Source organism: Ursus americanus, chromosome 10 (assembly GCF_024610735.1).
Source record: "Ursus americanus isolate L20-20 chromosome 10, mUrsAme1.1.p, whole genome shotgun sequence".
Lineage (NCBI taxonomy): Eukaryota > Metazoa > Chordata > Mammalia > Carnivora > Ursidae > Ursus > Ursus americanus.
This window is the reverse complement of record NC_142136.1, coordinates 71,469,240-71,481,254: the sequence shown is the minus strand read 5'-3', so window position 1 is coordinate 71,481,254 and position 12,015 is coordinate 71,469,240.

The window sequence follows — 12,015 nt, the reverse complement described above, 5'->3', positions numbered from 1 at the left end:
GTCCATCTCTGTGATGTCAACACCATTCTTCCCTACAGTTGAGGGGTGTCTTCCTATGCAAAATGGCATGAAGGATTACAAAAATTAGATAATTTATGTCTAAAGCAGTGTCCAAATAATTAAGGGAAAATAAGATTTTCAACTCCATTATCTTTGAAAAAGTGCCTAATTCCTCTTGCTTGTTTGCATACCATCAGAACAAAAGCAGCTCTTGCTATCATCAGCCATTCCTGCTTCTGCCCTATGGCTTTTCTTTGTAGGCGAGGACATGAAAGCAACAGGTTGACCTCATCATTGCCACGCCCCCCAGTGCGCCCAGATTGCCTCCTCATGTCAGGGGCTCCTCTGCCTCCAAGGAGTCGAGATCAGACATCTCATGGGAAAAAGCATTGAACATCCCATGGGAAAAGTCATCACGGAAAAGCTAAAAAGAACAATACAAGAGATGTCCCAAGGCAGCCTGTGATGAAGTTCCAAGTGAGAGAACGGTAAGGACAGGAAGTACCCTTGAACTCTCCAGGGGAGAGCACAGCGTGGACCAGAGGGGTCAAAAGATGAGTCACAGGACAGTTCCAAAGGGAGCAGCAGCCTCTCAGGCTCAGGCAGGCTGGAGGGCCAAGCCGAAAGCACTCCACATGATATTTTTTCCTGTCCTCAGCATCACAAGTAACTGACCTCCAGGACTTCAAAGCTGCCTTTATTTCTGGTCTCCAGAACTGACCCAGCATATGACCTGGATCTCTGGGCTCAGAGGGACCTCAATGCCTCTTCCCCAGGCCTCCTGCTGATGGGGGGTGAAGTGCATGGGCACATCTGGAAGGAACCCTGGGATAGTAGCCCTGGAGATGGAAGAGGGGAGCCTGGAGTTATCAGGGGGCAGTTAGCGTGGGAAGTTGTCAGATGTGTGTGTAGGAAAGAGGATCGGAGGATTTGGGCTTGACTGGGTGCTGAGTAGACCGTAGAGTGGGAGCTGAGCTTCCCGCAGGCGAGGGGAGGGCAGAGCTGTCAGAGCCCTGGGTGTCATTACAGTGCTGGAACACAGCTCCTGGAGCACTGGGCAGAACATCGGGAAGGTGGCCACATGGGTAGGAGTCTCTTTTTTTTAATTTTAATTTTATTTTTTTATTTTTTAAAGATTTTATTTATTTATTTGACAGAGAGAGAGCCAGCGAGAGAGGGAACACAAGCAGGAGGAGTGGGAGAGGAAGAAGCAGGCTCATAGCAGAGGAGCCTGATGTGGGGTTCGATCCCAGAACGCTGGGGCCACGCCCTGAGCTGAAGGCAGACGCTTAATGACTGAGCCACCCCGGCGCCCCTCTCCACATCTTTATCACAGTTTTGCCTTACCTCTGGGGTGTCATCCTCAGTGTCATCACCTCCACACTCACAGCCCTTCCTCACTCGGTGCCCCGCCCCACCTGTTTCTGAGATTCCCTGTCTCCACTGCCACCACTCATCCTCCTTCTGGTTGAGGCTCCGTTCTAATGCTGCTCTGAAACTGCGGCATGATTGAATTAACGTGCCTATGGCTGCTGTCTGGGAGAAACCGACGAAATCCAAGTGGCTAAACTGTACGTCCTGCACACATTCTGTGCCTCACATGCCCCTTTTGAAAAGCAAACTGGAGTAACGGGAAAATAAATCTATTATAGCATAAAAATTTTTTTTGCTTGTGTCGAGGTGAAGGGCACCACGGAAGTTCTAAAGTTTATTCACATCTCTTTGGAGGAATGGATTAAAATAAATAACTGTGGAAGGCGGCAGTGAACAATAGAGCAAATGCCAAACACAAGATGACTGTTTAGTCATGAACTTGGGGCTCGAATAGCTTTTTTGTTCCGCGTATGTGTTGTAATTTCTACTTCTCACTAGGCAAAGTTACCGATCCACATTTACAATGCAATGATATTTTGTACGATGAATAATTTATTCTTACCATTTGCTTTGTCTCCAAAAGGTGGGGTATTTTTAAGGTTTGTTAAAATGAGTCTTAAGCTTCTTCGACACTCAATAAGAAAGGCGTGATATATAAAAAAAACTCAAACACCAGAAGTTAGAACTAGGGCTCTAGGAAAAATGGCCTGACGTAAGCAACGATTAGTTTGCGGCAGCAAAACAGTTTTCCGTACACAGAGCAGAAATTTGCCTATCCTAGATAGCACAGCCGTCCCTCATGTCTGGATGACCCCATGTGCTTCTGCCCCAGGAGAGAATGCGCTCCACGAGGGCTGGACAGGTCCTCCAACATCTTCGGATCCATAGCACCTGCTAGAGTGTCCGCTATAAGACAGGATCTGCAAAAGCATTTGCTAAGGTGAACCATGAGAAAAATTAGGGGGTCCCTCCAGTTACTTTTGCATGGCTGTGAGTGCAGCTATGTGTGTCTATGTGTGAGTTTCCTTTGTCGAACTGTCAGAGGGGACCCTTTCCCATTCTCCATGCAGGGCTGCTTGAACAAATAAGTATTGCTTTTGGTATTCTTCACATCTTTCTAAAGACCACCACAATAGTGATTGCATGATTTCAAATCATATTTATTGAGAACCTACTTCCTACAAATCTCTGTGCTCAGTGTCACTGTCATCAAGGCAGCACTCTCTTTCCAGAAACTCAGTCCCAAGGGAGTTCTAGGGGCTGGGCCTCGAGGATGGGACTCTGTGGGATGAAAGGCAAAATACAATTCTGACCCAAATCTGAGGGTGTCGACAAAAATCAGTGGAGGGGACAGATCCTAGAGCTGAGCAGGGAGTGGAGGCAAATACTCCACACAGGGTGAAATTACCCTTCCAAAGAAAATGACATTTCTTTCTTTACAAACTGGAAAACATGGATTTTTGAGCATTATTTGCTCAGACGAGGATGAATGAGTTAAACTTGTAAAATATTTACCGCCATTTTTTATTGGCATTCTTTATTTAAACTAGAAGAACATTGTTAACGGCAAGACTTACTTACATAAACAGATTTTGCCTGGAAATACTAACATGTACTTATGGCTGTGGAAAAACAGGGAAATTTCAGGAGCTCCTGCTGATGAGACAGTTACTAACCAGCTTTATGACGGCGGCAGAGTGTGGGTACCAGACTGAGATGAGATTCCAATCCCACTTTACCTGGGGCAAAGCGCAGTATAGGTTTCCGTCTCTGAAAATGGATATAATACTACCCATTGGGCAGAATTGTTCAGTAAGTTGTCGTTGTTTTAAAGGTACCTTGGTACATTATGAAGCTGTTTTTGGAAAATGAGTGCTTTTCGAACTTGCTTGTATAGTCTAAAAAGTAGAGTAGTTGCTTTGCAAGATAGGCCTTGCTCCACGTCACATGTGGGAAAAAGAAAGTTCTCTAGGGAGCAGTTATTCCCTCACAGTAATTGATCCTTTACTTTGTGCTGGGCACTTGTATTGTCTCAATAATACCTTTGAGGTAGAGCTATTATCACTCCCATCTTTCAGACGTGGAAACTGAGGCTCCGAGAGGTCATGCCATGGCCAAAAGTCACAGCAGCCAGAAACCAGGAGGTCTGGCTCCAGGAAGGGGAAAGGGCTCCCTTCAGCTCTGGGCTGTTTCCCCCCGCCAGGCATGTGCCTGCCAACGTCTTTTAGAGAACTTGTTAAAAAGGAAGCTTCTGGGGCACAGTCCCAGGGTTTCTGTTGCCCCCTATTCGGGCTGTGGGGGAGGAGTCTGCATTTTAAAAAGCTCCCTGAGTAGTACTGAGGCCGGATGTCTCCTGTTAGGAGCTTTCAGCAAATCACAGTCTGGGCTCCCTCCAAACTTCCTGTTTATCCGGAGGAACGGCAGATCTGGAGGGGGGATGGCGGGAGGGCCACACCAGAGGGGTGGGAGCCCCTGCGTCTGGGGGGGTCGGGGGGGGGGCTACTCTTACTGAGCTGCAGCCGGGAGTCTTCAGCACCACCTGGTAGAGTGCAGTCGTCTTTGGGGGAGGGCTCTCTCCCTGAGTCACTGCTTTGAAAGCCATCTGAGGTGGGGGTTGGGGGGGCGTTGGGGGGTAGTGGGCACTGTCTAAGTCAGCGGGCCCGGGACACCCTCCCCCGGCCGTACTCTCTCCTCAAACTCTTCTCTGACCCACCTGGAGAAGCAGCCTCCACAGTGACCCCCAGAGCTTCAGGCATTTTCTTTTCTCCTGGAGCACCTGGCGGAGGAGGAGGGGACAGCTGAACATCAGTGTCCCTGGGGGCTGTGGGGGCCAATGGTGTACTACAGGGAGGGAAGGCGCCAGAAGCCGAAGTTGCCAGTGCACACCTGGGAGCTAAAGATGTCTCCCCACTCCAGCTCAGTGTGGTCCAGGGCACCTCCAGGAATGGCATGCTGTGTGTGTGTTGGGGGGGGGGGGTGGGTGGGGTGGGAAGAGAGAACGAGCAGGTTCTGGCTTTATAGAGAAAGGTCAGTGAATTTCTCCAGATGGGGGAAATGTGAGGATGCTGCCACAGATTGACGGCCCTTTGCCAGGGGCTGTGTGCTGGCTTCCTTACCTGTAGCATAATAATAAAACTAACACAACAAATAGCTAGCATAATTACTGAATATGCACTATTTTTGTTCCACATATTCCCATGTGTTCATCAGAGCTCTCCAGAGAAATAGAATCAACAGGAAAAAAAAAAATATATATATATATATATATATATATATATATATATATATATATATATATATATATATATAAGATTTGTTATAAGGAATCGGCTCAGGTGATTATGGAAGCCGAGAGGTCCCAAGATGTGCAGTCAGCAAGCTGGAGACCCAGGAGGGCAGGTGGCGGACTTCCGCTCTGAAAGCTGGCAGGCTCGGGATCCAGGAAGAGCCAGTGTTACAGTCTGACTCCAACGGCAGGAGAAGAGCCCAGCTCAAGGCGAGCAGGCTGGCGAGCTCCTTCGAACTTAGGGGATGGTCAGCCTTTCTATCCTATGCATGCCCCCCTCGGATTGGATGGGGTCCCTGCATATCAGGGAGGGCAGTCTGCTCTACTCGCTTCACTGGTTCCAATGTTGTTCTCATGTAGGAACACCCTCACAGACACACCCAGAAGAACATCTGGCCAAATATCTGGGTACCCCATGGCTCAGTCAAGTTGAATATCAACATAACCATAATCCACAGTGAAAGTCTCAGGTGTATTATCTCATTTAATCCTCCCAAACAGCTTCGGTGGCTTACTGTTACCATCCCCATTGGATGAAGCAGGGAAACGAGGCTCCGGGAGGTTCATTAACTTCCTCGTTATCTCTCGACTGGTAAGGGGCAGAGCGGAGATTTCAGTCCACATCTCTCCGATTAGAAAGCCACCAGGCTGTATTGCTTCCCATGCCGATTATCAGAGGTCGTCTGCAAGCTGCTACCATTCTCCCAATCAACCATTTTGGCCTTGAAAAGTACATGGTGTATCGGTCAAGGCTACCATTTGCAAGCAATAGGAAAGGCTCTGGCTGGTTAATAAAAAAGGATTTTATTTAAAAGCTATTGAGGGATCACCTGGGGGGCTCAGTCGGTTAAACATCTGCCTTCAGCTCAGGTCACGATTCCAGGGTCCTGGGATCGAGTCCTGCATTGGGCTCCCTGCTCAGTGGGGAGTCTGCTTCTCCCTCTGCCCCACCCCCCACTCATGTGCTCTCTCTCTCTCTCTTTTTAAAATATTTTGTTTATTTATTTGACAGAGAGACAGTGAGAGAGGGAACACAAGCAGGGGGAGTGGGAGAGGGAGGCTGAGCAAGGAGTCAGACTCGGGGCTCGATACCAGAACCCTGGGATCATGACCTGAGCCCAAGCCAGACACTTCATGACTGAGCCACTCAGACGCCCCTCTTGCTCTTTTTCAAATAAATAAATAAAATCTTTAGGGAAAAAAAGGCTATTGAGGGGCATCTGGGTTGCTCAATCCATTAAGCATCTGCCTTCGGCTCAGGTCAAGATCTCAGGGTCCTGGGATGGAGACCCGCCTCAGCTCCCTGCTCAGCAGGGAGTCTGCTTCTTCCTCTCCTCCCGGCTCATGCTCTCTCTCGCTATCTCTCTCCCTCTCTCAAATAAATAAAATCTTAAAAAAAAAAAAAGTCTACTGAGTTGCTTACAGCATCACCGGGCGAGTGGGAGAACCACATCCAGGGCTGCACAGCTACAAGGGAAGCTGGGGAACTAAGTGTCTGGCATTTTCAGCATCTGCTGTATTGGATGGTCCCTGCCTCCCACCCAGCCCCATAGGGTGCAGGCTCTCCCCAGATGCTGGAAAGGGGTTTGGAGACTGAGCAGGACAGAAGGTGGCAAAGGCCACCACATACATCTAATGATGATTGGGTGATGGGAAGGGATACCTGTCCTCCACTGTAGATGTGACACTGGCAAAGACCAGATCAAAGGCATGTCCTGGGGACTTCCTAAATACTTGACCCTGAGAATGCATGTATATCTGACATTGGGGAAACCGAGGTTCTCAGACATTAAGTAAACACCCAAATTCTATTAGCAAAGACAGTTCGTGTTATGGGTAGGATTGTGTTCCTCCAAAAAAACAGATGTTGGACTCCTGGTACCTCCAAATGTGACCTTATTTGGAAATCAGGTCTTTATAGAGATAATCATGTTAAAATGAGGTCATTAGGATGAACCCTAAATCAATATGACTGGTGTCCTTATAAAAAGGGGAAATTTGGTGCCTGGCTGGCTCAGTCGGTAGAGCATGCAACTTTTGATCTCGGGGTTGTGAGTTCAAGCCCCACATTGGGCGCAGGGTTTATTTTAAAAGAATAATTAAAAAGTGAGGGTATATTTGGACGCAGAGACAGACGTGCATGGAGGGAAGGTGACGAGAAGAGACACAGGGAGAAGGCCGTGTGAAGATGAAGGCAGAGGTTGGGATGAGGCCCCACATGCCAAGGGACTGCCAGCAGCTGGAGAGAGGCCTGGGCCAGATGCTTCCTTAGAATCCAACGGGCGGGGCCCTGCTGACAACTTGACCTGCTCCTTCTAGCCTCCAGAAGCAGGAGACAGTCCATTTCTGTGGTTTAAGCCACCTGGCTGGGGCGTTTGGCGATGGCAGCCCGAGCTGACCAGTCCGGTTAAGATATGGCTGCGCCCATATTTGTGTCTGAACCTAAAGCCAGAGCTCTACCCACCGCACACCTTGCTCCAAGCACGGCAGCCGAGCAGAGGACACGTGACTCTGTATTCCACTCTCGAACTGTGTATCAGGATGTGGGCTTAGCTGACACGAAATCTAGATGGCCTGGCGAGAGAGAATTTGCTTCCCCACATACGCAGTTCACGCTGGGTGTGCGGCTCTGCTTTGAGGTTCCTTCAGGGGCCCAGGCTCCCCGTCTCTGTCACTCGGCCTTTCCTGGTGTCATCCTGGTTCCAAGGTCTAAGATGGCTCTCAGCCAGTCTGCAGCCAGAGAGCACAAAGGCACTGGGAAGCACGAGACAAGAGGAGGCTCCTTCCCTTAAGATGGAGAGTCCTTCCCCTCTGCTCACCTTCCATCCTGTGACTGAGAGATGCCGTCTTCCGCTGGGCAGCTTGCTCCCTGCTAACAATTCTACTGCCATTTATTATTATGGGACAAGAGAATGGATATTGGAGACAACTAGCCGTGGCTGCCACAGAAGCCGTCTCAAGGCAGATTCATTGTCTGGGTTTTCACAGGTTAGTAGAGGACAAGGAAGAGAAGAGTTTCCTTCATGTCTGGCTGAAGAAGGAAGGGGAAGTTTGTCCCTGAATGGCCCTGCCCAGTGTCCTTTCAATGGCTTGTCTGCTCCTGGTACCAGAGGAGCCTGAAGACTCTGGGGTCCCCGCCTCGGCTTCTCCCAGGCCACCCCCACAAATCACAGCAAGGTCCTCTGCCTCGGAGGGACGAGGTCAGACTGAAGAACAGTCTGATGGTCAAGGACATCCTTATTTAAGGACTTGAGCTTGGAATGGAGGAAATGAGGTAAGTGGTGATTCATGGGCTTTGGCTCCCCAGCTGCAGATGGAAAACGATTGGGGCGTAGCGGCCGAAGCTGGACTTCCCGTCCAGGCTGGTGCTGTGGCCTCCCGTCCCCTCGGGGCTGCCCATGAGATAAAAGCACCCCTTGGTGGGGAACGCCTCTGAAAACCAACAAAGGTTGGTCTGCTTGGGCTTGTTCAAGCCCCTGAATGAAGAAAGATAGACTAGAGTGTGGCTTGTGCAGTTCCTCGCGGAGCCTGAGGGACTCATTGCCCCTCCCTGGCCCTCATGCTCCTCGGTTATAAATCGAGATGTCTGGATTCACTAGTGGTCCAAAAGTTCCAGCGTGCAGTAGACTCACCTAGGGGTGCGTGCTGAAAATGAAGTTTACTGGGCCCACTCCCAGACACCCTGCGACAGCAGTTCCAGGTGGAAATTGCCCAAGAAAAAGACTGAAAATCTACTGAGTACCTGGCACCTGCCAAAGATTGTTCTAAAGAGTTATTCATGGATTAACTAATTTTATCCCACCACGATCCTGTGACAGGTACTATTATCAGTGCATTGGTACTAATTAGTGTTATTAGTACATTATTAATAGCATGCACTATTACATGCACAGGTATGCAAACAGCAGCACACCACAGCTGAGAGGCTTTTCCCAGGTCGGGCAGTTGGGAGAGGCAGAGCTGTGATCCAGGCCCTGCCGACCTTGGCTGTGGGTCCAGGGCTCTCCGCTCCTGCTTTCCCAAGAGGCTGTCATCAGCCACGAACCACCTGTTCTGCTGGCTGCTTAAATAAACAGTCTCCCTGAAGGGACTTGCACTTTCATAAAGAAGGTAAGATAGACGCGCACCCCGCAGAGTACAGGGCAAACTCAGGCAGAAGCAACCAGAAAGGGACAAGCCATGTGCTCCGGGAGCAGAGCGGATGGCCAGTGAGAGGGCTCCCGTCTTTCTGATGGGAGGGATTCAGATAAGTGTCAGAGAGAAGGAGGCATCTGGAGTAGAAGCTTGTCCATATGTAGAATCTAAAATTTAAAAAAAGGGAAGAAAACCCCAAATGAACAAACAAAAAGAAGAACCAGACCGATAAATACAGAGAACAAACTGATGGTTGCCAGAGGGGAGGAGGGATGGGCAAAGCGAGTGAAGGGGAGTGGGAGGCAGAGATTTCCAGTTATGACTGAGTAAGTCACGGGGTGAAAGGCACGGCACAGGGAATGTAGTGAATGGTGTTAATAGCGCGGTGTGGTGACCGATGAGAGCTCCGCGGCACAGCGTCTAGAAACGTCTGGTCACTGTGCTGTGCACCTGAATCTGACATCACATTTTATGCCAACTGTACTTGAGTAAGTAAGTAAGCCAGCAAATAAATAAAAAAATGGGAAAGCAGGGGCTTGTCAAGGGTGGAGGGAGGCGAGCACCCTTGTCAAGGGTGGAGGGGTCTGAGCACAGAGTTCCAGGTGCCGAAAAGACCTGCCTTCTCCAGGAAGTGGGCCGTTTGGTTAGGTTGGTGTGCAGAGCCCGTGCAAGAGGGGAGCAGGGGAGGTGAGGCGAGCCTGTGAGCAGGGCTATGAAGAGCTCGATGGCCTGCGGGGTCAGGAAGGTGGAGGCTTCGTCCTGCAGGCTGGAGGGAGATGAGGGCACCCAGGAGACCAGGAGGCTGCGTCCTCTTGACTGTCTCTAAGCGTCAGGGGGAGTGGGCAGGAGGTGGCGGGCACTGGGGGCTGGCTCAAAAGCAGAGTCGTCAGGAAAGAGACGGCCTGGAGGCTTAGAGTGAAGGAGACAGAGGTGTCATGGGTGACCCAGCCTTTTTAGCAAGGGGCAGCTGGAGAAAAAGAAACATTCTTTACCAATGAGGGCACCCCAAGAGGGCCGGGAAGAGCGGGAAGTTGAGTTGAGGAGCTATGAAGATGCCCTCCATTTAGAAGATAACGCAGGACCAGTGAGAGGAGTGGCCTTGGGGGGCACGTGTCCCTGCAGCGCGGGCACTTCTGCAGCCCTGGAGTGGAGGGTCTTGCCCATGAAGAGTGTCGTGTGCCTTAGCTTAGAATTTAATGTTAATTTTTTTCCTGTAAAGTCACTTAATTTTATGATAATAGAAGAAGACTGCCAAGAAGGGGAATCTTTGAATAATTACCCAATTTCTCTCTCGCACGGGGTTTGCAGGTCACTGCTCCAGATGACTTGCCTCTTCTTTAAAACTGGTGGTTTAAAGACAGTTGTTTGGGTTCCTTCTGGGCAGTGACTTTAGGAAATGGGTGGTTTTCTTCGTCTTTGGTTTTTCTATCCTGGCTTCTTGTGAGGAGGGGGGTGGGACTGGGAGCAGGGAGACAGCAAGGGCCTGGCCACATCGGGTCTGTGTCCAAGTGGCCTTGCCTACTGGTTTTTGGCAAATCTTAGCCTCTTTCTAAGAAAAAATTTAAAAGATAATTTTAGACTTACATAAGTATTGCAAAGAGAGTTTAGAGGCCGCCCTCATGCCCTTCAGTCCCCTTCTCCTATAGCTATCACGTTACAAGCCCGCCATGATGCACTGATGGAGCAATGCTAGTGTATGAACTTCCTGCGTCCGCTGTAACAAGTCACCCAAACTTGGTGCTTTGCAACAACAAGATGCATTCTGGTGCAGTCCTGGAGGTCAGAACTGCGGACTGAGAGCTCCTTAATCGCCTCGCTGGGCCCAGATCCAGGTGTTGGCAGGACTGTGTTCCTTTCGGAGGCTCTGGGAAGAATCCACTCGTCTTTTCCAGCTTCTAAAGAATCCACTCGTCTTTTCCAGCTCCTGGGTTCCTTGGTTTAGGGTCTCCTTCCACTTTAAAAAAAAATAGATTTGATTTCTAGAGAAGTTCTAGGTTCATCATAAAATTGATCAGAAAGTACAGACATTTCCCATAAACCTCCTGTCCCCACATATATCCAGCCTCCCCCTCTATCAACATCCCGCACCAAAGGGGCACATTTATTGTAACTGAAAAACCCACACAGGTCTATCACTCAAGTTTATAGGTTAAGCTGGGCTCACTCTTGTCATATAGTCTATAGGGTTTGACAAATGCTTAGTGATGTGTATGAATGCAGGATCATAACAGAATAGTTCCACTGCCCTAAAAAATTCTGTATTTCTCCCACCCATCCCTCCCTCCTTGTTAACCCCTGGCAACCACTAATCTTTTTACTGTCTCTGTAAGTTTTCTTATTCGTGAATGTCATAGAGTTGGAATCCTATAGTATGTAGCTTTTCTAGATTGGCTTCTTTCACTCAGTCATATGCATTTAAAGTTCCTCTGTGTCTTTTCATGGCCTGTTAGTTCATTTCCTTTTACTGCTGCCTGGAAATACCACATTTTATTAACGTGTCTGTCAGTTAATGGGCATGTAGGTTGTTTTCACTTTGGGGAGGTTATGAATATGCTGCCATGAACATACATGTACATATTTTTGTCTGGGCATATGTTTTCATTCCTCTTGGGTATATTCCCAGGAGCGCCATTTCTGAGTCACGTGGTACCTCTGCTTAACCCTCTGAGGACCTGCCAGACTGTTGTCCAGAGCAGGGGCACCATTTTACATTCCCCCCAGCGATGTGTGAGGGCTCCATTTCTCCCCATCCTTGCCAACACATGTGATTATCTTTGGTTAGAGCCTTCCTAGTGGGTGGGAAGTGGTTTCTCACTGTGATTTTGATAAGGGTCTATTATCCAGTAATGCTTTTTATGGCATTTTGTTTCTCTCTAGCAGAACCCAGTCACATAATGTATTCAATTATCATGTCTTAGCCTCCCTTACTCTAGTTCCGATATTCTTAGATTCCTTTCTTCCGAAGCCCAACATTTACTGTTGAAGGCATTTTTAAGAAAATCATCTATTTCAAGTAGCATTTTGAATTTTTAACACAACCTACCTGGACAACATCACCAGATCTTTCCAACATGATAGTGTCTCACCTTGGCACAAAGCAAGACCACTCCTTTTTTGTTTTGTTTTGTTTTGTTTTTCGTACTCCAGAAGGGAAACAAAAACATTTCACAAGTTTCCCTTAAGGGTTTCCTGGGTGCACTGAAAACTGAATCCCACGAACA